The sequence below is a fragment of the Rhinopithecus bieti genome, unplaced genomic scaffold (assembly GCF_001698545.2).
Source record: "Rhinopithecus bieti isolate Rb0 unplaced genomic scaffold, ASM169854v2 scaffold_5750, whole genome shotgun sequence".
NCBI classification, from domain to species: domain Eukaryota; kingdom Metazoa; phylum Chordata; class Mammalia; order Primates; family Cercopithecidae; genus Rhinopithecus; species Rhinopithecus bieti.
The window spans coordinates 136,733-141,672 of NW_016805082.1; positions in this window are offsets into that span (position 1 = coordinate 136,733).

Here is a 4,940-nt window from a genome sequence, read left to right on the forward strand (position 1 = left end):
GCCCTAATCAATGAGACAGTATGATTTCTGCCATGTATCAAAGCAGGAAAAAACTGAAACAGTCAGAGACTAAGTGGCCCCTTTCCTCCTGCTCAATTCATTGCCTCTGATGTACACAGCATAGGACAAGAAGAGGCTATTGACAGGAACCTCTCTCAGAGGAAGTGGGAATCCCTTTTACAGATAGGCAATGACCTCTTTTCACTCAAAGAGAAATGGTGTCTGTTTCTAGGGAAGGGGATGAAGAAACTGATCAAGAATTTAAAAGATGGTTTCTCCCAAAAGTGGCCAGAGAAACTCCTCCGTTTATCGGGCCTCAGAACTGCTGTGAAACCAAAGGTGAGCAGCGCTGGGGAGCAAAATGTCTCTGAAAGTCGGGTCTGGAAGGTCAAAAAACATGGTAGTTACTTGGCATTTGGGGGCATTCAGCATTCAAACACTCTCCTATTCTGGGAGGAAATTTCAAATTAGGCGGGAGACAGGTTCCCTTATTAAGGGAGCCAAAGGGGGAACATGGTTGCCTTCCCTCCTTCCTCAGCAAGGCCATGTGACCTGAGCACAGCCAATCAGAGGCTTCCACTCAGGTTTTACTTCCGCGTCCATGCAGCAAAGTCAAGGATCACTTAGAAGTTGTCAGGAGGCCATTCGTGTGATAGAAGATTCCAGGAGCAGTAGCATCCAAGGGTGAGACTCCAGAAGCAACACTCTAAGCCCAGAGCACCCAGGGTAGGATGTCGCTGGGCCTTGCCCACCTTTGTTTGTGCTCAGGCGGGTGTGCTCAACTACCCACAGATAGCAAAGAGCTACCAAATACCCTTCCAATCAATTTGCCTTCTGTTTTTTTTTTTTTTTTTTTTAATTCACAACCAAGAACCGTAATGCTGAATTATAACAGGGAATGATTCAGAAAAGAACCCTCTGCTTGTTGCGAGGTGACCGTCTAACCCCTAAAGTGCCAAGAAGTCCTTTTCTCAGGTGACACTTACCGTGTCCTCTCTGGGCAGTGAGCAGGTAACTGAGAAAATTGTGATGGTTGTATTAACTGCACAGGCCACGTGGGACTGTCCTAAGGCATTCTGCCCTCTGGAGATGACACGCTCGCACTCAGCCACCCACTCTGCACACTCAAAGACAACCTGGTTGTCTGGTGCCCTGCTTCCTCACCCTTTTCTTCTAGTGTTTTTTGGTTTGTTTGTTTGTTTGTTGTTTGTTGTTTGTTTTGTTTTGTTTTTTGGTTTGTTGTTGTTGTTGTTGCTTTTAGCAAATGCGTGTTTGGGAGATATAAGTGCTCTTCTGTAATCCACAGAGTCTGACAAAAAGTACAGCTCAAAGCCCACGGCCAGTTTCCACCAGTCATCTGATCAAGGCCTGGCAACCCCAACCCATTTGCCATGCCCCATGATGGCTTCAAGGCCCCATTCAAGAGGAAAAGTTCACTCTACCAATTAACTTTTTTTTTTGAGACGGAGTCTCACTCACTGTGTTGCCCAGGCTGGAGTGCAGTGGTGCAGTCTTGGTTCACTGCAACCTCTGCCTCCTGGATTCAAGCAATTCTCCTGCCTCAGCCTCCCGAGTAGCTGGGATTATAGACCATTAATTTATCTCATTTTTTAGAAACTCACCCTCAAAATATACTTCTCTGGAATCCAGGTGCAGCAGCTGGGAAACCATTTAGTTCTCTGAATATACTTGTGTTTGTCTCTCGCACCAGAAACAGCAAACCTGCCCACCGTGGGCTCACACTCAGCAACCTCCACATAACCTGACCAGCTTCTACTTCTTTAATATTTAGCTCAGGTACCATCAACTCCGGGAAGCACTTGCCGGCCTTTCAAGGGTGGATGGGAGGCCCTTTCTTTACACTTTCCAAATGCCCCCCATACTGACATTGTTGCACTTACCCCGGGGCACTGCATCCCATATGTGTCTGTCCCCTCAAGTAGACCATGAGCTCCTTAGCAGCCAGCACTGTGTCATATACCAACACTCTGTGCAGCAAGTGCACACAGCAAGTGTTCCATAAGTGTGGGTGAAATAAATGAATGAATCAGGTAGGACTGGGATTTATTCCCAGATGTGAAGTGACTCTGCCTCTGAGACCGCATCTGCCAAAAGAGGAAACAGAAGAATGATGGCAAAGGTCCTGCCAACCCCAAGACTTTGTGAGTCACTGAAGGTTTCCCTCGTGAGTCCTGAGTAACAATAATCACGTCAACATGCACCCAGCAGGCTGGCCACCGAGCTGCTGAGCACAGAATTGGAGCTGTCTCATTCAAGCCTCAGCCCCTACCAGCGTGTTTGTAGGAGGCTGTGCGGCAGCCATGTGCTCAGTCCCACGGGTGACTACGATGGGGCTGGTTAAGAGTGCCGACCAACACGAACAAGAGGCAGCCAAGGCAAGGGAGAAGAAAAGGGCCGAGATTGGCTGTGGTTTTTCTGCAAGAAGGGACTTGAGGAACAAGCCAGGGAGAAATAGGAAGGGAGGTTACAGTTGCTGAATGCTCACCGAGTGCATCCTCACAAAACCCCAAGCACTATCATGTATGCTATACCTGCTTTACCTGGAGGAAAACCAAGGCTCAGAGAAGTTTAGGACCTGCCAAATGGAGGCAGTGCTCAAAAGCATCTGTTGGATTCCTGCACCTGGCTCATTTCCACACCCCAGCATGGCTGAGGTCTGACTACGGGACTCAGTCCTCCAGATGCCCCTGCCCCTCTGATCCAAGCCCTCAGAACTATGTCCAATTGTGTCCCAAGCTTGTTCTCCTAAAAGAAGCAAGGGACATGTAACCAATGAAATCACAGTCAGTCGCCTCACAGCTCACAATTTCTGAGGGACTTCTAACGCTATCGAGACTAACCCCCGAAGCTGTGAATGTGCATTGGCCAGGAAAAGCGCTCATGACTTGGAGTCCAAGACCCTGACTGCAGGGCCCCAGTTAGCTATTTGTTGGCCGGTGGTCATGGGACTTTGAAAACAGTGCAGCATTAGACACTAGTACATACCATCATTACGAAGAAGATGAGAACTCTGGCTTTACCGTAGAGTCAGATATGATCTGGCCCCAGATGCTGATCCTTTTAAGTACATCAACAGCTTTCAAAAGGGACAGCATGTCTCAACTAAGCCTGACAACCTCTCCAAGACTTGCTGGCCTGTTTATTTGTTCCAAGCATCCGTTTGGCTAGAGGAACACAGCCAGGGCTGGGAGACAGACATCCCTCTGCCTGCAAACCCCACCATCAGCTGGACAGATGGGCCAGAGGGCAGGACACACAGGAGAAAGGATGCTAAACACGACACAGATAGCAGCTGACCCAGGCAATCAGACTCCACATGCCGGAGGTTGAGTAGTGTCACAGACAGCTCCTTCCTCTCCCCCTTACCATGCCAGTGCTGACCCCACTGGCAGAGAGCTGGTGACTGAGACGGCATCACTGCTGGGAAAGAGACTGGCTCCACACCCCCACCCCCGCCCCCCATACCTTTCCGTCCCTCCTGCTCTCTCTCTGTCCCCTTGCTGGCTGGGTTCAGCCCTGCTGTCATCAGGAGGGCCTGGAGCCTGGCCAACAGTCAGCTGATAGGAGCCGTGAGTCAGCCTTCTCTGATGTAGGGTAGGAGGGCCTGGGCTGGATCCTCCAGGAGCAGGAGCCGCTCTGCTCCCTGGGCCTGCCCTGGGCCAACCTAAAATGAGGTGCTTTGCTCTCCCTCACTTCCACTCCCTGGGCAGTTTTGCTCTCTCACTTAGACTGCCTCCCACTGCACCTCCTACTCTCCAGCCCCAACACGATGCAGACACAATTTAGGAAACTAGTCTTTACAAAATAATGCATTTTCTTGAAGCCTCTCCTGACTTACTGAAGCAGAGTTAAAAACAGTCATATCTTAGTATCCACAGAGGGCTGGGCCAGGATGCCAAAATCTGCAGGACCCCCAGATACCAAAATCCACAGGTGTTCAAGAACTCGGCCCTGTGAACCTTCATATGGAAACATTCTGCCCTCTGCATCCATGAGCTCTGCATGCCAAGAATACTGTATTTTAGATCTGCCAATGGTTGAATCCATGAATGGGGAACCCCATGGACACAGAGAGCTGACTCTCTATTCATATTTGTAATCTCTTCTTGCACCCTGTACCCACCTCTGTTGAGAGACTGTATAGGGGAGTAATTAAGAAATAGAGGCTGGGTGCAGTGGCTCATGCCTGTAATCCTAGCACTTTGGGAGGCCAAGACAAGTGGATCTCTTGGGCCCAGAGGTTTGAGATCAGCCTGGACAATGTAGTGAGACCCCATATCTATTAATTCTTAAAAATAAAAATAAAATAATTAATAAAAGAAACGAACCCCAGAGTAAGACCTGCCTGGGTTCAAGTCCAGCTATGCCACTTATTAGCAGAGGTTGTTGCAGAGATTATCTGAATTGGTAGATGTCAAGGACAAAGGCAAAGCACTTGGAGATTACATATGTATTCTATATTACATATACCCAAGTACTATATATATAATGTATATCTTACATATGTCTCTCCAGGTGCTTTGCCATTGTCCTTGATAGGGTTTGGATTTGTGCCCCCACCCAAATCTCCTGCTGAATTGTAACACCCAATGTGGGAAGAGGGGCCTGGTGGGAGGTAATTGGGTCATGGGGGCAGACTTCCCCCTTACTGTTCTCCTGATAGTGAATTCTCACAAGATCTGGTTGTTTAAAAGTGGATACCACTTCACACTTCACACTCTTCCTCCTTCTCTGGCCATATAAGACATGCCTGCTCCTGCTTCACCTCCCGCCGTGATTGTAAGTTTCCTGAGGCCTCCCCAACCATGCTTCTCGTACAGCCCACGGAACCATGAGCCAAATAAACCTCTTTTCTTTATAAATTACCCAGTCTCAGGTAGTCCTTTATAGCGATGTGAGAATGGGTATATATATATATA